The sequence below is a fragment of the Bombus vosnesenskii genome, unplaced genomic scaffold (genome assembly GCF_011952255.1).
Source record: "Bombus vosnesenskii isolate JDL3184/JDL3185 unplaced genomic scaffold, Bvos_JDL3184-5_v1.1 scf7180000013267, whole genome shotgun sequence".
NCBI lineage: Eukaryota > Metazoa > Arthropoda > Insecta > Hymenoptera > Apidae > Bombus > Bombus vosnesenskii.
In genome coordinates, this window is record NW_022882927.1 from 1,904,416 (window position 1) to 1,928,281 (window position 23,866).

Genomic DNA, 23,866 nt, shown 5'->3' on the forward strand with positions numbered 1-23,866 from the left:
CATTTGACTTGCTTGTAACATCGTTGTTTGCACGAATTACAGGCAGCAAGGACTGACGCGTGTACACGATAGCAATCTCATGGTAGCGAAACGTAGCTGTGTAGATGTTGTTGCTATTAGAGTTCTATTACGATATTTGATCAATGCCGTTGGAAAGATCCGTCAAACTGCATATATCGGCATATATCTGGCTCGTTTTACCTTGCCGTATGCCGAAATGCACGTGCTCGGGATTATGGGTGTCAGGTTCGATTAGCTTCGCTCGTTTGCACGAAATTTATGGTAATTTATTCGTTTTTATCATGTCTGCGTTCCCCCTGTTCCTCGCGTGTTTCCCTTTCGTCAAGTCACGCCGCTGCCCCCTGGCTATTTCGATTTCATATGTGATATCTGTATTTTCGTTTCCCCTTGTCTCTTTTTTCTTTTTTTTTTTTTTTTTTTTTGTTCGTCCAACCTTACGAAACGGCGATGCTTTTACGTTTCGCCGTGTTACCGATTTCCAAGAGAAAAATACAGGGGAAAAATGGAAAGAGCGGGAGACAGGTCAAGCGTCAGCTTGTAATTTCCATAATTTCCTCGTTGACGAAATTAACGGGACAAAATGGGTCGACGGAAAGTTTTCTCAGCTGTGATTAATGGGAATTTTGAAGGACGCGTGTTACGACAGTAATTACGCGACCTCGGTCCTTTGGCGTGTATGATCCCTCGGTAACGGGAGAGCTGCAGCTGCGGTTAGCTGTTATTGAGACGCTCCAGGAACAGTGTTGTCAGAGCCTTCGTGGCGTCCTCGATTCGATGCCGAAGCTTTGCGTACGATAAACGGTACGCTTCGAATTAATTCTGACATGGCCCCCGGAAGCGGCTTATTTAACCTCAATAGCTTCGATTCTTTTCCGCAAAACTAAGCGTTTAAGCGTCCAGCCACGTTGTAATATCACCGAACAATCATGCGAAGACAATATTTGCTTACGTTTGCACGCGTAGTTGCAAACTTCCCTCTTGAGGAGCCACTGAAGACGTCGGTTATTAGACCGTGCTTGTCTATCGAGCTGTTTCTGTGTTACCGAGCTACCAAGCCGTCTCCTATTCGTCGTATTAAACTAGTCAACGTGCTCGTTAAACTATGAAAATTACGTCGAAATTGTGCCAATTCCAGGGTAATTAATTACAAGGGAAGAAGCCGTAAAAAAAGAACAGTGGAAACAAGGAAAAGTGCTGGGGTGGAGTGGAATTACGCGAGGTTCATCGTAATTTCCCCAAGTTTTCTAAAGCTTCACGCTGAGTCTTCCAACTCCTCCTCGAAGATAGATGCATCTCCAGACAAATGGCTATTTCTCCGAGTGGAAAATGTTCTTGAACGAGTGTTTTCACCGGTGTAAGCTGGTACTGCGCGAACCTGATTCTTGGAAGCCGTTAAATATTTATGAGAACAACGCACATCGACCGGAAGCGTGTGTTTCCATGCCGTTCCCAATTATATTTCGCTGGAAACGCGATAGCGTCGCGTGGTATCGGCAAGACAGCGAATCTGCACACGCGCCAGTTTCGAGCTATTAGGATGTTCGATGAATAGATCATCACTATCGAACGTTATCGGCAACGTAAGATATTGTCTGTTGGACGTGAACGATTTTGCAAATTATGCCGGTATATTTCGATAAGAATAAATCAAGCGTAGGATTGGTAATTTAATCGCTTGCTGAATAAAACACCGTTTAATTCAAAGTCTAATTCTAGTTGAACGTTATTATATAACGGCGAAATGTAATTACGTGGAAACAATTAAAATTGTTGAACTTACATTTAATTAAATTAAATTTGCAGATATAAACTCGAGCCCTTTTAACTTGAAAATCGGGACAATTATTATTCGTAATTATTATCATGTAAAACGTGTAAACGTGTGATTTCGAGGAATCTGCGTTAACCTGTTCACTGTACGCGTTTTGGAGTCGACTCGCTGTACGTTTTGTACTCGCTGCGTATACCATCGAGCTTGATGAAGAATACGATTTACATGATTTTTAATAGCGATAGCAATCTTTAGTCGCATCGAATCCTTTTTTACTATTGTTTGAAATATTTGATGATACCTGCAGTTGTTACGTTATATGTGAAATCTCTCGCTCAAATTAAGCATCTATGTCGTTTCTATCGTCTTTAGAAGATATTTATTACCAAAGATAAAAAAGAAGAGGCTTAGAAGATTTTAGAAAGCTGCAAGAATTACGTTTGGAAATAATGAAAAAGAATTTTTGTGAAGCTTCCTTGAAGTTTATTCCAAAGTACCTTAGTCAACGTTTAGTATTTTTTAAGCTGTTATTTAAACTACGTATAGTATCATTTAGATCATAGATTTATCTGGAGGAAAAAATGAGTTTAAATTGGGCAAATAACAAAACAGGAAAGCGAAAAGTTTCGCATAACACATATGCTATATCCATAAAAACCTTTTGCGACAGTATTTTCGTGAGCCACCGGATCGACGATTTACGTTCCTTTCTAAAACGAGTTTGTACGTTACAACCATTTTTACAACTGGATGAGCGCGGGAAGACAGAACGTCGCTTCAACAACCAATCAGACGTATGAACGTTCACTGATTAAAGGTTCTAATTATATTTCGCCACGAGCAGAGGCGGCGCGCTGCAAATTCCCGGCGTAATGCCGAATCTGCAGTTGCACTCGTGCCCGTTACAACCCATTAGGATGTTTGATGAATAGTGCATTGCGAAGGACTATCAGGACCCACGCGTTGTCTGTATTTCGGTCGTAGCATGCTGCTGAGCCGCACTGTTTGAATAGATCATAGAAACGCACGAAACCTTGAGAGAAGCGGATGGATAGATCAGACGAGGAACAGACCGCAATAACGCGTGCACGTGTCCGTGATTCGGTTTGATTTATTCTCAACGATCCAGCGAAACTTTGCGCCACTATGCGCACAATAGAAAGTTTCTCTTTAAAACTTTGATTATCGAATTATAAGACGATCCGATAGAAGATTCAACGATATTACAGGCAAGTGGAACAAGTTAGAACGAGCAATGTTCGATTAATTTAAGTTTGAATATTGATGACGTAAGATGGAAAGATTTATATGGATCATGGTTTTGCTTGGTTTTTGCAGTTAAGTACAGTTACTCGTCTGATATTTACGGGGAAAGAACTAAGATCACTTTGAGAGATTATTAATTTATATTTAACTGTTTTACAGGCTTTTTGACAGTGAGTAATGAGTATTATACCGCTAGTACGTTTTACATGGACGGAGTATTTAAAATGACTAGAAATGAGGCACAAATTTCATAAAGCAAAAGCGAATGGTGTGAATATTACTCCATCACTTTAACGTCATTTTTATCGGTGCAATCGAAAATTATACTTGCAGCTTTTAACAAAATTTCCATTTTTTGTAAAAAGCTGATAACGTACTTATACCTTAAGGCTATTAATTTGAGAGCTACTTTAATTTTATCTGTCTCGATATAACATTTTTTTGCTCATTCCACTCTTTCACGCTCGATGTTACGTATTTAGCACATGTACACAGTATCGTATCTTAATAACTTATTTTAATCAATGGGAAGATAAATAATTCGTTTTTGATGAAACTGGTCTCGAATTATATTGCGTTATATCTTCCTTACAAAACTAGACGCGTCTTTTACAACAACGCATCTTTATACAAACACGAAACCTGACCCGTCGAACGTTGTGATCTTTATTTCGATAGAACAAAATGGATCGTACGTGATTCGATAAAATAATAAAAATGGAAATTGTTGTGCATCCATTATTTCCTTATAAAACGAAAGAAACTTTTCGGACGACCTAACACCAATATCAATTAATCAAAATAATTTCTCTCGATAAATCCTTCAAAGGGATAAACGTGATATTCCAAATGAAATCTTTTCCAATTGTTAAAACGCTTCGATCGATATCTTTGCGTTTATCGAAATTTATTCGTAATCTCAAACGTCGTTAAACCACATAGTTTCACTGTCGTAGTTGCTCTTACATTTCCCGGCAATTAGTTGAAAGTACTTCGCCACGGTTTGTACATAAAGTCGGCGAGCATAGAAAAAAGAATCAACGTGATCCCGGCTCGCGTCCTCGGATTCCCTAGGAAAAGGAAGTAATTTACATTGCTATTCGGTGAATCGATCCGTTCAAAACTCAGTAATGAAAGCGTGAACGGCGTTACGACCATTAAGAGCTATTAGAACGCTGATGAACGGATCAGGAGGAGGCACGATGGTGTTAGCATTGCTGTTTCTATTCAAGTGCAAGTGCGGCTGGTACACGAACAGGACAGCCGCGGGGCTTGTAATTTGCGCGGGAGTGCATAGAACAAAGAGAAAAGGGGCGAATGGGATAGAGAAAGCTTCGAACCGATCTCTCTACGCCCCTTAAGAGAATCGGTTGAGGTATTTCAAGTGCAATAGCTGCTACGAATGACCGACCGAAAATCCGATTTCGTTCAAATCACGTCGCTTTCCTAGGACAAGCCTCTCGGATGAATTTCTCTCGGTCCCTTTTCCATTTCCTCCTTGACCGAATCGAGCCCCTTTTCTGTCGTCGCGGCTTTAACTCGCGCTCTGCGGCCCTGTAACGTCTCAAATTGAAGTAAGTATGTGCTCTGCTCCGGCGCCGAGTACCTTCACGTCGCTATCCTCGCGTTTTCTGCGAGCAGTCGGTCGGTCGGTCGGTCCATTCCAGAACCAGTTTCGTTCCGCGCAAGTAATTTTCAAGTCTGTAGCCGAGCGCCGGAATCTACGTGGTGGTAGAACTGTTTCTACTCTTTCACCTATGGCAGGTCGAAACGTGCGCACGTGCGTGTGCGTACGTAGTCTAGAGGGTTACACGTATGTAGGTATACACACGTGGTGTGCGTGCAGAGAATGTGTAAACGTAGCGGCGAACAGAAACCGGGGCGAGAGATTAAACGACGATCGAAGGTGCACCGGGGGAACTGGCTCATGGCTTTCCTTCGTCGGCTAACCCCGCGGTGGCCGCTGATTTATCGTAGCTTGAATTTATATCGCAATTAAGTGCAAACTGCGGTGCATTTTACGCGAGGGATATCGATGCCGTGGCCCGCAATGACCGCTGTCGAAGACGTGGTCGAGTAAAAGGTATCTCGTGTCGGAACCGGGACCCGGAATATCGTGGCTATTCTTTCGTGGACCTGGTCACTGACGAGACGCCCTTTGTTCCACGGCTCTCCTCTCAGTTCGACTCGATTCTTCGCCGAAATCATATCCATAAATCGAACGGGCGTCGTTCGTAACGTCGAGAGGAAAAATAAATTCTATTTCTAGGAGACAGTGGAAACGTCCTGGCGGATACTCGAAAGTAAAAGGGTTGTTCGTTACGGTCGAGGTAGCCGAGGTTGTCGGCGAAAGAAGACCACGTCCCTAGTTTTGGAGATGGATGAAACGGCCAGAAGAAAAGAACAAACGCTTCCTCTGGCGAACACGTTATTCAAACGAAACTTTGCTGAAAACGTATTTTCGTCTACCCGACGATAGACTGTCTTATGACGAGTGACTCTGTCGGAAGCATTTTCATTGTCGTCATCGTAGTACCGTAGATTGCTAGTTATCAGTAGTAAAAGTCAACGATTACGCTTTTGTTGTCCAGGAGTTGATCGAATTACGTAATTATCTTATCGTTCTTCTCGTACAGAGATATCAAAGAAGTACACAACTTTTGAGAACAAAAATTTGAAACGTCATATACATGGTATGTTTAATACTTTGTTTGAAAAGTATTAAATTATTCTCTATTCGAATAATTTTGTCTAAAGCCAATGCTTCCTGAGGTATTTAAAATAGAAATATCTCAACTTGAATACCGCAGGTTGCTTTCACTTCCACCAACGCGTAGCTTGGCATGTAAAAAAATACGTATCAAATATTTCTTCTACGTAAGCTTCATAAAAGTTTGCGACTTAGTCCCGAGACTCTTGCAGACTGGTGGAAAAATGTGATGAGATAGTTGAAGTATATGCAAGTATGTAAAACAAGACTTTCGAACAAAGTATCGAGTACATTTTGTGCTACTTGTTACAGGGCCATATTTGTTTTACATCCCGAAAAAGATGGAGAAACTTTTGCCCACACTAAAACGTATTATCGCCTTCACCTAGTTTTACGATATTACTTCTTCCACAAAGTTTGCCGTATGGCGTCACTATACAAAATTCGACTTCATATTTTATAAAAACATTTTTATTCCATATACATATATATATATACTGCAAAATAATGATTTTCCCTATATTTCTTAGTTGATAATTACTTTAATTTAATTTAACCAATGGAACAGCACGATAGTACAAACGATAAAATCCTGCAATAAATATAAAATAATAAATATACGCGAAACTTTATCTTTCGTAATCGATCTTTACGCTAATTATACGTTTACTTGACTAATAATGCAAGTATTTGATTGTGTGATTCTATTCTTTACTTTGTGTAAATATTAATTTAGTTACGTCAAGAGCGTATCTTCAACACGTGGAACGAATTAATTAAAGGAAGCAATTTATCATTGAACTCTTTCAGTAATTTAGACTTCGGTAAATGCCAGTCAAAGTTCACTTATCCATAATTCGATAAGTTAACTTTTTATATAAGAAGCAAAGAGGTGAAAGTTCGAACAATTCCTCGTTTAAAGAACGATTAAACTGGAAAAATTTAACTGTTGCCGTACCTTTCCTCTTTTATTCCCAAGTTTTCATATTTAACCTGTTAGTGTTTAAAAACTTTGGATTTTAATTTTTTAATGATATTTAATATTCACAATAAATAGATTTTTCCCCAGTTATTTCGTAAATGGCACTGTTCGTTTAAAGAAGTTTTAATCGTCGTGAATTATTTTTCGCTAGCAATACGTTTATAGATATCGTAATCGAAATATAGCGCAAACGTATATCGACTAATGCAAATTACCGGTTTAAATAATAAAGATGATAAAAATTGGAGCGATTAAAATTATCGTTTAGAGTCAAACGACAGGGAGTTGTGAAACGATATTCAGAACACGCGAACTTCATCAGTTTCGAGTAACCTAAGCTTAGGAGCAGAATTTCGTTAAAAAAATCTCAGAACGAATGATCGCTACACTTGTAACTTTATCGCTTAAGTTTTATTAGAAATAATGGTGTCACCGCTCTTACGTAGCCGTAAATATGACACCATAAAATTCAACGAAACTCCTCGGGGATAGTCGGTGAAATTGGATTGTGAAATTTTTAACGCAGATAAAAAATTTTTTCATCGGTATAAAAAGAAGTTTGAAAGTGGAAATTCTTCCGCTATCTGTCGAGCGGCGAGGAAATTCCACGGAATTCTCCTTTGACGTTAGAAGAGATCTGATATACCAAGAAATATCGAACCTCGTAAAATAAAGAGAATTTACGACTATCATTCTATCTCGGTTCGTTGAAGGAGTTTTTGACACTGAGATTGTATTGTGTCCATCATGTTGACTGCCCCTAATTCATCGGGCGATTCCATCAGAAACTTTGTTTCAGAGTCGCGAATAACAGTGGCTCTCAGGAAACGATAGACCAGAATAGCGAAACTAAACGCATCTAATTAATTGATGAGTCGCCTAAAAGGGGTCGGAAACTTTTACGACGAAGAGGGAAGTTCGATCCATTGAAACGCGTGCACGTCGATGAGATTTTACCGACTGACGGAAGGGGAATGTAATCAATTTAATTCTTAAGATTCTAGCTGAAGTGCGATTTCTCTGATAAAATCAAATGTCGTCTTATTTATACGTGTGCACGTACATGTGTGTAGGAAAATATTCCACAGACTCGGCGGTTGATAAGAATTAAGGAAGAAAGTGAAGAGACTCTTTCGAAACTCGATTTCAAAAATTTCCACTGAAGAATATTAAAAAATACAATATTGTCGAATATGTTGAATAACGTTAAAGACACGAGAGGATGACCAACAAGTTTCTCATTGCTTTGAGCTTTCATTTTACCCTTAAATTAGAGATATATTTCACTGCATTGGTAAAACTAATTCGATACAGAATACAATAGAGATATTCTTATAAATGTCAAATTTACATTAAATGAAAATCACGAAGCAACATTCAAATAACATACTGTCTCTCCTATCTGATCTTCTACTTTTTATACGTTTGAAAACTTTGTTCGCGTTCCGTGGCAACTATTCGTAGCAACTGATAAACGAACGAAGTTCTAATGGGGGACGATTCGTTCATAATTTTCACAGAACAAATTTCTTGGCTGCAACCTTTGATTTGAACGGTAACTGAGTTACTCGCATGGAATAAGTCAGTGCCGTTCGTAGCAAAGATTTTTAACGCAATCTTGAAGCTGCCGTTTCCTTTGTGCACGTGAAGTTGCTTCCATGCTGCACCGGTAACACCTCGAGACTGATGAAACTTCTAATCCTCTTGACATTCTCGACGATGAAACACTTTGCTCGACGAGTTCAGATGCGAAAACAAAGATAGGAATTTGACCAGTTTAAGTCTGTTACTGTCTTCGGTCGTTGCGTCGACATAAATAAGATGCTTGTTCTGAGCAAGACATAATAATTCTCTGATGGAGAATTTTCTTTCTTGGTAGTAAGGAATTTGTTTATTAGACACAACTAAAATTTAATCGATCGCGAACTAAGTGATACTTTCAATTAACATCGTAGTATTAAATGCAATTAAGGAATTAATTTCTCTGTAGTTATACAGTACGGGCCAGTAGATGGCCATATCCAAATTTAACGACAAACTCCTTCGCAATAATACCGACTCACATCGAATGCTTTTTGGTGGTTCGCTCTTAACTATTTATAGACGCAGTAAGCAATTTGAGGCTAATGTACCACGTCGAATATCGCTGTTAATTCTTCCCTTAATTCGTAACTAACCTTAAGCACTTAACTGTCAACTCCTCTAATGGAACCTAAAATGCCTGTTTTAAATATTGGAATAGCTTTAAGAGTATGGCGATATGGAGGTCGATTAGTCGATCGTTTATCATAATATCTTAAGCAGTCATTTTCGACAAGCCTTCCGTAGGGTTGACTACGGGAAGACTTGTCTGAGATATTCGTTCAGTTAAAACTTATTAATTAGCGAGACACGTCTTCAGGTTTATGATACGTCTGTCGCTATGGAAACGGGAATGTCGAAAGCACGCGTGTTTACCAAATGTGTAGCAGTAAGCGGCTTAATAAACGTGTCGTAATGAGCATCAAATTGCAGAGTTAATTCTGTGCGTATTTTGAATCGCGCGTATCATAAACCCTGTTTTCAAATATCCATGTCCATAGCTTTCTCGTTCGGTGATGCTTAATTTCTATTTTTAACAACTGGTAACAGAAAATTGAATAAATTGCGTGCAATGCTAATTAATTAATACCATGAACATTATATTTATATGGAAAGTGTACCTTTTTATGTGTATATGTACGACGAGTTAAGTTCTCTAATTAATAAATTTGAAGCAGGAGTCGTTCACACTTTATCGATAATATTCTTTGTTAATTTTTATATTTTGCTATGTTTGTACTGCGACGTGTGAACAGGTAGAATATCGAAATTGTACGGATTATACTTATGTGATCATTAGATCAGGAAGAAAACGAATCGTAATTTCTCTCTCTCTCTGAAATTAATTATTTATATAAACCTGTTATGACCATTATATCGTATAGGTGGTAGTATAACATATCGATGAATCGTACAAAATGGAAAGAAAAAGATTATCGGATTATATTATTGCATAATGAAAACATTTGATGTATGTGACGCAATTACGCTGTTTTTTTTTAAACGACTACCGCTTTTTAGATAACGTTAAAATTAATTAACTGATACACGCATGTGATCTGGGAAATATGTTGTAAAATTTAATATTTCTAAAGTTTTTCCATTTCAACATCGAAGCATGTTTCTCAACATTTCTGCTATTTATGTCCTCGCCCCTTTTTTAGTTTCAAAATTCGCAGATGCGATAAAATTGATAAAAGCAGTGGAAGCTGCACTTCATTTTTTGCTACATTCCTCCCTTTATATAACCGTTCGAAATGACATTTTTCAAGGATTTTTAGTATGTAAAAATGCCGGAGTCGGATGCTCGCACCTCTAAATTATGAGGAAGTGCACGCAAAAAACGTCATCGCGCTGCGTGTTAAAAGTTTCCTAGTATGATACACGTCCACCCAACTTCACGTATGAATAATTGAAAAGGAAAGAACACCGACTCGTTCTGGAAAAAAGTCATGTTTGCGAATCATTTCATTTTGAAGGCAGATTTTACCCCTTCAATTCTAAAAAACTGTATAAATCAAGCTGTATAGCAACACACTTCTGTTAATTACGGATAATTAAATCAACACAATGTTCCTGTTTTCAAATACGTAACATATTTTTAATTATGAAACTCTACGTAAATTCCCTTCAAATTCACAGGTTTTTTTTAAATTGTTTAATTAATTAGCATACTGTTTGAAATTTTATTTACTACATAGGTAAAATAATGATCTTTAAATTTAATACGATCAAAATATTATCAACTTACATAGAAATAAGTGTTTTGTACAATTCTTAGGAATACACAAATCGTTACCTTTGCCAGAGAATTATGCAAAATTACGTATCGTGAGTATTCTGCTTAATTAATTAGTGTACGAATGTTGTAATAAATACAATGACGTACAAATGCTTTTTGTGGCTACTGTGCGTCTAAAATATCGAAACTTGTTACTGTAATTTATTACTTCGATACAATATCGATTATGTAATTAAAAAACTTAGGATCAGAGCGTTAATGGATATGAAAGAAGCGGGAGAAGAAGGCATCTCGTTTGACACACTTTGTCTGTGTTATCGTTAGCTCGCATGCCAGTAACGCTCTAACCTCGTAAACTGATTGCTTTAATTACCCAGGCATTTCCTGCTAAGAGTCCAATTTAGTCGTCTGGCAAAGTTTGTAGGGGCGGAATTGTAGAACATCGTTAGAGGAGAAGAGTATAAAGTATGCTAAGCAAGTGGTGAAAATTTCAATGTAATTACATTATCAGTCGGATAATGATTTTTGCGTATTCTCCTCTTCTTTCTTTCTTTAATATATCTTCCAATTAAATAAACAGACGTAACTTAATATGTGTGAAATATATCCGTAACCGACATATCCGATGTAACTAACAAATTATAATAATTGCCACGGTGGTAATCGCTGGCCCACGTTACTAAATTTTGTAAAACGACTAAAAGTATCGAAGGAGTATCCGAAGGTTGCGGAGGAAACAATTATCTTGGAACTGCTATGAAATCCTTAATCACCTTGCTGTTCTATTTTATTGCGTGTAACTGCAAAACGTAACGCGAATAATTTGTTACAACGGCCGTTAATTAATCATGATACAAAATAGGTCCTTTTTGTCACGCTGCGTGCAATGTGTTGATTAATACGAGTTCGTTGGATATTAAAACGTCTTGGAGGGAATCAGGGCACAGTGTTGGAGCAGTGTCAACGAAGGTCGGACGGAAATAAAGCCGACGAGAAGTCCTCTTTCATTCGAATTTCTCGTCGGGTGTACAGCTGCATATAAATTACTTTAGCTTGTATAATGACCTATGCGGGATTTAAAAATGCACACGATGCATATAACATAGAGAAATACATAAAATGTTCAAAGTAGAGTACCTGTTTAAATTTTTAATAGATACGATGTACCTTATTTAAACTCTATTTCTCCATCTACAAAAGTGTCGAGAAAAGTAGAAATTTGCGTAACAATTCGCGGTCGAATAATGATATATAGATATACACGTAGCCCTGTACATTTACCTGCAAGTTGATATTCTTCGCGACCTTTAACGATCGTCCTCCTATCCCCGCGTATTTTTATCGCGCCTCGTGTTTTTTTACGTGGCGCTATGAAAATGCTATCGCGAATGTTTTCGGGCAATTAATCACGCGCAAAATGCACGTTGATTACGACGTCGACGAAGACAAGCACGGTCGTTTAATTAGCTTCGAGCGTGGCAAACCGGACGACTTCGTTTACGAAATCGGGGAAAAGGAAGCGAAAGACCACGGAAGGGTCAGTTAAAGAAGTTAAAAGAAGCAGATAAAGACGAAACGAAGGATATCGTTGGTCCTTTCAACGGTTTCTCCTCGTAGCGCGTCGTATCTGATGAGAGTACGGGCACATCGTGCTGTAATTACGTCGACGACGACGACGACGACGATATGACGGTATACCTTTGATGGCTTGTAAGAGGTAAATTGCGCGTAACCACCGTCAATGATGACCACATCCATCGAGGCCTCGGAAAAGATGCGCGCCTCGAGCATGACGCTCGTTAGTCGCACTTCATTAATTATAATAATATTTATCGATATCGTTAGAGCCGCGTCGCAACTTTGACCGACCACCATCGCAAGCGGCATTTTCATTATTTAATTGTCCACGGTCTTTACCTTTAAAATAACATTCGAGACAGCGTTCACCCGATTGTGCCTGACTGTGTTTTGACAATGCTTAACTTTGTTCGTTGCTCCACTGTAAGTTTACTGGTAAATCTGTATCTCACTGAGAGACGCGTTTCAAGCGGAAATCGCTGAGCCGAAATATATTAAAATTTTATATGTGCGATGTACTGTTGCGAGAGCGTGGTTAGCTTTTACGACGCATATTAACTTCCTTTTGAACCGTTTTTTCCTTGTGGTCTTCCCAGGATTTTTAAAAATCTTGGAAATAAATCCGTCCCACCGTTTTTCATTTTGGAAGAACCTTCCCTATCTTATTTATACTTGATCGTAGCAATTAAACGAACTAATAAATCTTTTGACAGGTATCAATTTTCATATTGCATATTGGATTTTGTACATCTAAAGATAAACTTTATCGTGTGATAATATTCTGCGATAGTGAAAAGTAATCAATTGTTCGGCAGATAATTTCGAGCAATAGCGTCTATATTTAGCGAGAAGAACAACAAAAAATATTAAATTGGCAATAGTATTATATTCGCAATAAATTTCGAAGAGAAACTTGATGTAATTCTAGAGAAATAACTCGATTGCTAGATTTAATTGAAGAATTAAGTGGAAAAGTTGGATAACTCGCTTCTAAAAAGCTTGGCTCTTTGCGCGTCCTGTGTAAATAGTGGCAAATTACTCTATTTGTCAGATTGGTTTTTATTGGCAACTTTTTATTTCCCTAGGCACCGTTAACCGAACAAAAAAGAGAAATAAGACGGCTATTAGTAAATGCCCGGGTCTCTCTATAACGGCCACGTTTACAAAACCTAAATAGTCACCTGAATTTCACAATGGGCGAAACAGCATGCAAAGGATTTTCATTATGAATTTTCTTTTATAAATGTTTCATAGATAAAAACGTGTACATACGAGAATTTCAAAATAAGATGTACGAGCTGAGTTTTAGACAACTGTAACCAATGATATTTTTGCAAAATACGTTTCGCTTAACAAATTTACGTATTCTACAAGGGGAATATATTTACAGTCTGAAAAATTACAATTGTAAAATGGAATATTAGACAAATTATATTCTGACCTCTAATTGCAAATGTAATTTGAGTAATATAAATAGGAAGACTAATTAAGAATTTCGAAAAGAAATAAAAGGATTCTGATAGGTATTAAAGTATTTATAGTATTTATTATAAAGATATAAAGGGGACAGGGGGGCAAAATAAATTTTGTTATTATATATTATGTAATAATTGCGTCGAATAAAAATGACAAGAACTAGAAACTGAAAAAGTGGAATTTCCTTCGCATAAGGGTACAACAATGTGTAATCGTTACCTTAGGTAAAACCCTATTACTCGTATGGCGACGCATAGGAGACCATAGCAATCTTTCGTAATATGAAAATAATCCTACGTAAGGTTCCATCGATTCATCGATTCATATTCGCCGAACAATACTTTCTAATTATATCGGCAACTCGATCGAGCGTTAGCCACGCGGATAACAATGTCACGCGCCCTGTATGAGTGGTGAATTTCAAACGATCGGCGTCGATCTCGAAGACACTCGCGTAATAACGGAAGATCGGTGCAGCGATTTTATTTAAATTCTACCTCCGTTGGAAATCATATTTCATCGACGATATGCCTGGTGCATAAACGGTCGTGCACGGTTTACGCGTTACGATGCGATGCTCCTTAGCAGGCTCTTACGAAGCTCCGTGACACAATTATTAATCGTTGAAAGTCGTGGCAGCGACGTCAAGCAGTATCGGCGAGTCAGCAGAATCACGACCACGATGTGCTAATAAACGGAAGTGGCTGCTAGAAAACGTGTTCCACGGCTATATTCTCCGTCTTCTCGAAGGCGAACAGATCACCGAGCAGTTTTATACCTTCTTTCTAAACATCTTATAACGATAAGGGAAGAATGCTTTTTATACCCTTTCTCCAAACACGTAAATACCGATAATGTAATTTTTATTTAGAGATAACGACGTTAACCGTCAGAATACTTCATTTATCATTAAAGTTCTTAATCAGGAGGATTCCGGTTTTTGCCAGCCGCATGAGCAACTTCGTCAATTTCTTATTAATGGCGATAAAGTTTCGCAGTTGACTTACGCCACAATTCGTAAAAAACCGTCTAGCTTGTTGTCCAGATTTCGTAGGCACCAAGTAGCTATCTACTGCATTGTTCTGGTAAATAAAAAATCGGTTAACGATGGAAATGGAGGAAGCAGATGGCTGATGGTAATGGCTATTTAATGACGAGGGCATGTCAACGCATCGAATATCAAAAGCAAATACTCGTGACGACTATGGTATATTGTATAGGTAAATGGAACAGCACAAGTTGGAATCGTTAGACTTATCTTTGATTAATAAATTTCGATTAAAAAGCATTTGACGTAATAGATCAATGAATTTCTATAAAGTCATGAACGGATAGCGCATTCTTATATACAGATAGATAAAATATTCGACCTAATAAAGTACCTACCCTTTATAATTTTAAGAGAATGAGAAAAATTTCTGTGTAAGTCCCACTTCTTTGGATTTAATCACAGAAATATGAAATTAAATAAGAATCCGTAGTCTAATCGGCATATATTAATTGTCACGGTCGGCCAAATTGTTCTACGACGAGAAACAAAATTAAATGAAATATAATCTTGTTAATTATTTGAATGAAACTTTGAGATTAGATAGAGGATCGGAATTTTGATTCATACTTGGTTGATAGATGGACCAGTACTGTCCAAGTTAATTACCCGAGCTTAGAAAGTTTCCTTTACCTTATCTCTATTACCATAGTATTATATGAATACTGATTACTATAGCTTTATACGAGGAATATGTATGAATATAATCGCCTTCGGGTGATTGAGTTAATTCCTCTGTTTCTATTGATTCCGAACTATGAAACAGGAATTCCCTTATGAAACCAAGAACGATATATAGACAACAGTACGATCGCAATACGAATACTTCTACAGTACTTGTAGTAGTATTGACACAAAATTCAAAATAGTCAGTCCTTAATACAAAATTCAAAATAAATTTAGATATAAAATCAGAAATTCACAATATAAGCCACGAAGAATGCTTCGTAAAGAATTTACAGTAAATAATTATTGAAAATAAAAATAGCAAAAAAAAAAGGAGAAAACTCCTAAAGGCCAGAGTAAGATATTTGGATTATAAATATTAATCTGTGTATTCATATTTAAATGTTCGCAACTTTAATAGCTGAAGGAAGATGGAAAAATTTCAGCATCTAATAAACGCAACACTACTTAAGGAAACATGATCATTCAAAGAAACGTAATTGAAATATACGTGGTAAAAAGCAATGCTACTTCTTCAATTGAATTTAATAAAAAATTCTGCTACTTATATGTGAAAGAAACTCTATTTCAATTATTCGCGTGAGCCATAAATCCCGACATTACGATCTTAATGAAAAACTAGAGTCGAAGATTAAAAGTGAAAAATTGTAATATTACTCTTCCAGAATTTATAATCGAAAATATGGAAAACAGTCGTGATATCTTGTAGTTCGCAACACTTAAAAAAGAATACGATCATTATATCGCACGAAATCAACGTCCATCCGCAACTCTAGATCAAATCGCGAAATTTAGATCATTTTGCAACTCCAACCCAATTCATAATGTGTTTTAATTTGCATTACTAAAAATTTATCCCATGCGATTTATCCCATAAGATGCTAGGTCGACATATTGGTAATGTACATCGGTCAAAAAAAGAAATATATATATAATTACATACTACTATTACTACTACTACTACCACTACCACTACTACTACCACTACCACTACTACTACCACTACCACTACTACTACTACTACCACTACCACTACCACTACCACTACCACTACTACTACCACTACCACTACCATTACCACTACCACTACCACTACCACCACCACTACCACTACCACCACTACCACTACCACTACCACTACCACCACTACCACTACCACTACCACTACCACCACTACCACTACCACTACTACTACTACCACTACTACCACTACTACTACTGCTACCACTACTACCACTACTACTACTACCACTACTACTACTACCACTACTACTACTACTACCATTACTACTACTACTACTACTACTACTACTACTACTACAAATACTAAAGGCGAGCATAGTAACGATGTGGCAACAAGAATGACATTAACAGCTATCCTCTTTCTTCGAGCTCAATGCCCGCTGTAACTTAAATTCAGGCTCGAGCCTTTTTAATCGTAAACTTGAAAAGGTGAAATAAAAAGATAAATCACGAAAGCTGATTCAATTACACATAGACGACCAGAATGATCACAGTGATCGTTGTCCGTTCGCACGTGCATGCTCGACCAATAGATAAACGTTCGTTTCAAGACCTGTTCGCGACCACGACCTCAAAATTCGAAAAATCGATGGATACGGCCAGAAACGAATGAGAAGCTTCACTCACCGTGCCAGCTTCGCCGTCGATTTTTCAAATGAAATTTCCCGAAACTGTTTGAATACGCGAAAGGCCGCACGCTGAAAGATAATTGTTATTTAAAATTATTTAAGACTCAAAAATTTCTTGAGAGAACGTTAAACATTATGAAAAAAGAGAAAGGAGAAGGATAGAAACGATCTCGTCAAATTCGAATGTCGTACATATCACCAAAAGGTGGAGAACCAAACCACGTGTCAATATTATTGATCATTGTGTCTGAGCATCTTTACCTCTACAACGGTTCCAAAATGTCACCGATATCAATTCGAAATAGCGCGCGATTCACACTAGAAGGGCTCAAGGAACTTCAACTGCAGAACCCTACAGCCTGATGATTTGCGAGGGAAGCAGCGGTTAAAATCACGTCAACACTCGAACAAACGTAGCCATTTGTCATGGTGTAATTCGATCGGTGCGTAGGTCGGCAAAGTCCTCGTAGGCTGCAAGCTCGTTGCATGGCCGGATGGAACTTAATGCGGTACGTCACACTATGCAAATACAGGATGCTCGGGGGGATAATGCAGGCAAGAAATTGCGTTTGACGCGCCTATATCAGCCGGTACTTAAGGGGCACATGCCGCTCTATATGGCTGTACCTGACGTGCCTATATCAGTCGCCGTTCAAAGCTGAATATACATATATATAGATATATATATATAGATATATACATATACAGTCACGCATTCACAGCCGATGTGACGAAGGAAACACGGGTACGTTTCCAATGCAACCGATGCCTTACGCCTTACGCTGTCTTACCAGAGTATTACGAGTGTCCACGAAAAAGAAACTTGTTTTGTTTTTAATGTGAGAGCGCGAGTATCCACAAAAAAGAAACTTGTTTTGTTTTTAATGTGAGAGCGCGAGTGTCCACAAAAAAGAAACTTGTTTTGTCTTTAATGTGAGAGCGCGAGTGTCCACGAAAAAAAACTTGTTTTGTTTTTAATGTGAGAGCGAGAGTATAGCGCAATGTATACGAAAAGATCGGATTTCGAGAAGGACTCGATCGAGCTTCGCTGTGTTTTATCGTACTCAATAGTCACGGGTTAAATAGAAAGTAAAAATAAAAATTCTATGTTATAACACACTTTGTACGGTTACGTTTGGAAAGAAATAGTAATTTTTATTTTACTTTTGCAATGTATATACTTTGCAAGCCTGAAGCTAGAAAATGAACCGTTATGACATAAAGTTCTAATAATTATAATATTCGATTCAATTTTTTCTTCTTTAGTCAAGTTCAACGTGATTTATTACAGTCGAATATCCGACAAGATTCGAAATACGCTACCATTCGTTATGATAATAAATTGAAATTTTGTTACGTATATAAAGTCACAATTAGACTAAACCGGTAAGAACATGTTTGATTTTATTTTATTTCTGCATCGAATAGCAACAATGTTCGACGAATTTTATTTTCTATCGTTTATTCGTGTGTTCTACGAAAGATACAGATAATGATTGTTGTGTAGCTGAATACAGCTTTGAAATGTCAAGTCACGGAGTTTTGTGGTTTTGTTGCTCCGATATCTTGACTGAGTAGCTCAATGTATTGATAGAAAAGTTATTGTTGAAAAACAGGACTGTGCGAATGACAGATTTCAGATAACTCTGGGAACAAAAGATTTAGTAGATTCTAGAATTATTTACAGAAACAAATACCTTCAGATAAAACTCGGTTATTATTAATATACATAAAGGAGCCAACTTGGTTATTTCATGAACTTAAATAAAGTAATAGAGGCAATAGAGATTTGTTGATCTATCAAATATTTTAACGAGTAAGTACTTCTCTTTTGACACTTTTTACTTTTCTAATTATGTAGCATCTATCAGTCACTCAACAGTTATAAATATCTTTCAGAGAATAAAACGTTAGTAAGCATATCCTAACTATATTCTGTATAGAAATTATAAACGAACAGATTTCATAGAAATATTTTTTGTCGCTAATTCCAAAGATATAAATTCTTCTGAATAGCGTAATATAATTTTTTATTTCACAAGTGCATTTCACCACTAAAAATAAATTTTTTATTTGGAACTTGCACTTCATTGTCTGAAGAATTAATTATTAATGAATACTTATCTCACAAGGTGTATTATATTTTTATTGTTCTTAAAACACATTTTTTTAATTACCTTTTTCCTCGCAGTCTTCTAGTGCTTCATACATTTTTGTAGTTTTTCTCTCTGGATTGGTTATACAGATTGAATGAAAATGAATTACTGTGATCCTTTTTTTTTTTTATGGAATTACTTTCTCGCAACGTCCTACTTTTTATCCATTTTAATCCACTTTTTCAGACTAATATAAATTTAATCAAAAATTGTATGCTGATTCCTAATAAATTGCTAAATACATTGATCGAGAAAACACAATTTTTAATTCTTCGCGCAACTTCCTTTGTAAAACGTCCATTCAATTTATTTAAATATTATTAGTCGAATATTCAGGAAAGATTTGTTTGATATTGCTTCCATGATTTTGGAAGGAATGGGCCATGAAGCTGAAAATTTTCTCAGGCCTAACGAATATACAAAATTTATTCCTAAAACGAAGCGATATTTATAATAAATAATACGACTGTTTTCTCATGCGTTTTTCGACTTGACTGACATTTATACATTTTGTTTCAATTCTGTTTTATTCAACAAGTCCATATATCGGAAACGTATCTTCCGTTTCTCCCATACTATTACTTTAAATGAAATGGTGAAATGAAGAGGGACAGATCGGATTTATAGTACTTACATGAAACATAGTTTATAGAATACATAATCAGCAAAGTAATACGTAGAATATCGATTGCTTCATACGAGCAATTAAATGATAATTAGGTGATAGCTATAATTTCGATTTGTTGCTAAATCTCATTTTATATACTGAACGTAATATTATCTTGAAAAATTGATTGAATAAAAAAAAATTGAATTTTTATTCATTTAAAAATTACTTTAATGTTAATCCATCTTTATGTAATAAACTGCATGGGCACAACAAAACTTCTAATATTATTAAAATCTATTTTACGACTTGCATTATTCAAAAAATGTATTTAATGCTTTTATGGTGCGGCTGTTTGTAATTAAAACTATTAGAGGTTTGCAGACGCAAACCGCAGTCAGCTTCAATAATTGATATTACAGCTGGTTTCATTAAAGAAAGTCGTTAACGGCACAAAACCCCATAAAAAAATTGGAGAATTAAAAATTACGGAAAACAAGGGCCCTTTTTTTAAATATTTCACGCTATATTAGCGATAACTACCGCGACTCACCTGAATATTCGAACATTTATCATGGAAAATTTCATTTATTTTCTATTAATTTAGGAAAGGATCCTATATGTATTGGTATACTTTTGTGAACCGTTGCATGTTAAGTTCATGACAAAAATGTGCTTGCTATAATTACTCTCACAAATACGTATTAAGAAGTATTTCCACGTCAAAGAGGCTTCCACTTTCAGAAGAAAGCTAATATTCAAAATGCATTACTTACAGTAATAAACTGTTGAAATCGAAAGGCGTCTATCCTCTGGCAACGGAAACAATCGAGTTATGTAAATAATTTATGGAACGCGTAGACTCTGGCAAATTATATGCAGCTGCTCGAAAGTGCATGTTCTTCGTCCGACTTGCAGGCTGATTTTTTCCCCAGGCGAAACTGTACTAACAGCAAATGCAATCTACGTTGCATATGCAGAGCGGGGCATAAAAGGAAACGAGTTGCGAAAATCCAGGACTTTGAAACACCTCCGACCTCTCCTTGCATTTTGATTCTCACACTCAGCTCGTCTCGGTATCGCGCGGCAAATTTCGGGCTTTCAAACTTTGAAGAGATTGAATCTAGCTCTGCGGCCTGGTATCAATATACCAAGGCGGATGAGTTTATCCAACCGCGAAGAGATTTCGCTCTTTAGACGATCAAATCGAGGAATAAATATTTCTGACTTTGGCAGGGAACATGGGACTCGACCAACGTTACTCATCTCACAACTATTCCTCCACACCCTGGGGAAATCTCGCGATACCATAATTCTTACAAACGTAAACGAAAACCGACAGGGTGAAATAATATACCTTGCGTGGTTAGATAAATCCCTTTCTTTGGAAACTCTTGGCCAATCACTGTATAACGTAAATCCTTCGACGGTCCAGCGATTAAACGAGAATCGACGATTTTAATTTACATTTTTCATACGTACGTTTATACGTCCATGACGTACATAAATATTCACGTACGTAAAGCCAAATGATTCACGATAAACACGAATATTATTCGTGGCTTCGGTTTTTGATTATGAGCGAAGAGACGCATGCACGTGTAATTTTTTAAATAGTTGTTGTTGAGAATTATGCATCCTAATTTCCGAAATAAACCTATAGGAACACTTGGATTACATTTAGAACTGATATCAAAATAGTTTCAGATTTATTTAATATGTGATTCACAAGATCTTCGTCGATACACATTTGCACGCGTCTCAGCACATCTTTGTCTGACCATCTTCTATACCACACTACCAACGGAACATTCATTCTGCATTCATCTGTTTTACGAGACGCTGTGCACGCACATACTTCCGCATACTCATACTCATATATGTGTGTCTCTACTACGCGGCTAATTTAGTGCAGCACACAAAATTGCACATATCTCATTAGTTGTAATTGGCAATTTAGAGTACTCTTTTTATGAAAGGTGGGATGCGGAATGTTTGATGTCTGTTGGCGAATTTTAAATGACAGTGAGAGAGAAACGAGTACGGATATGAGTATTGGAAAAGACAATGTTTCTGTTTATTAGTCTTTGATATTTTTCTTCCGTATTATTCTTTGCAGTGTCTAAGAACTGCGGATGTTTCTGCGTTTATGAGTACCTAATTCAAATATGCAAAATATCCGTATTAATATGTAGAGAAATAAACAGAAATAAACCTCTATTTTGGCTCCAATTTTTTAGTCACGCTTATATACTTAGCAGCGATAACAGTAATCAGATACAACGATGAAAGAGTACTACGGGATCCTGCTGAAATACATTTTTACTTTTCATCTTGAATCCTATCGAAAAATGTTCCTTCTTTGCAAATATCTTCGCTAAATTGCGTAACAGTGATCGATATTATCGCACGACAATGCCAATCCATAGAACAGAAAGAAATCAGTCGACGGTATTAAGTCGTTGCGCTGGAACATGGAGAATTTCAGCTTGACTTGGGATTTTCTGAAAGTCAGGGATAGTCGAAATTATAGTGACCGCCACGCGCAAGGAAAGAATGACCTTCGGATGGGAAGAATTGGCAGACTTATCCAAACGTCGCTCGTATAAAGCTGCAGGAGTTCTGGATACCGGACGTTCATTGTCACCGGGACTTCTCGGTCAGGGAATGTAATTATAAGGAATCAGGAAAAATGGGGCTTCTTCGCGAGAATAATGGCGCACGTAACGCTACATGCTATCCGTGCGACTAACTTAAATTATCGTTCGCCGTGCAACGTTCTGTTTCGTGTTACTATGTTCAAGCTAGGATTTTGTCCAGCGACCTGTCTAAATTGTGCGGAAACTCGATTATTCCGAATTTGCATTTAACGTGGCACGACGTATCCGCATGAGTTAACGAATCGAGATTTATTTTAACGAAATTACCGCAAAAGAAGCTTCGCCATTCTCTTCAATGAAATGTGTCACGATATTAACAACAGAGTTGTTATTTACTTTTCCCTATGAGTTATGGATAATTATTAAACGAATAGATCTTTCTACAATTCCGTCGATTTTGTTCTTTAATCGAATTACCAAGCTCAACTACCAAGTTCGTAACAATAATACAGTTTCATCTAGGAAACCATGTACATACAATTATGTACAATTTCTTGGTAAATGAACACTGTTTCGTTATTGGAATGACAGGTACAAAAATATAAAATCTGAGTAATGTCGATGGAATGGAAACTGACATTCTGTAGAACTAATAATACGTATAGCTAAGATTGAAATATGAACTACAAAATAAAAGGGGAAGATAAATACGGAAGTGAAAGCTATATTTTAATATAGAGAAACCCATGGTCCATTTGCCCAGCGGAAATATATGTCCGGATGAAAATGTGATATTGTTGACAAGAAGAGCGATGTCCTTGCGATCTAACTGATATTCGAAAGAAACGCCACGCATATCAAAATGGCCTCGAAGGATATTGCTTGTAGCGTGACACAATGTCATATGATCCATTGTATTTTCAGACAGGAAATCATCGAAAAAGTGGATTCAATTTTATGAATAAAAAATATATTTGATATCTAATTTGTACAATAATGTCGTTCTATCGAATAAATAATTTTCAGCCACGTGTTTTACAATTTCACGAAAAACATATCGTCTTTCTTTAGCTTGTTGCGATCCTCGAATATTTATACTTCGATCTTATCGTCGTTTCAACAAACAAAAACTATTCACACATGGTTGACAATTTACCTTAATCTAATCGTTTTAAAGAATTTAGTAAATCGCTAATCACCGCGAATGACTACAATGGCAAGCAACGCGTTGAACAATTTCTCGTTGCATGCATGTCATCGAATCGTACACTCACGGAGGAGAGTTGTTTATTCATTTAAATTTCTGCCCTCGATTCCACTAGTATTCGTACTTCGAAGTTGGCGTATACGTACATTTTTGTGACGATCCGTAGGTGATCGACGTAGGTTGGAATCGAGCCGGGTCCGCTCGTAAAACTAAGGTAATTAATTTATAACCATCAGCGAGCGTTGCCGAGAACATAAATCTCCTGTGATAAATGTTCTAGCC

The 23,866-nt window shown here is 37.0% G+C and overlaps 1 protein-coding gene across 1 annotated transcript in view; it reads left to right on the forward strand.

Annotated features, from left to right (window-relative positions):
• Window positions 1-23,866, forward strand: part of LOC117230729 (suppressor of lurcher protein 1) — a 524,767-nt gene that overhangs the window by 313,441 nt on the left and 187,460 nt on the right. The window lies entirely within an intron of this gene.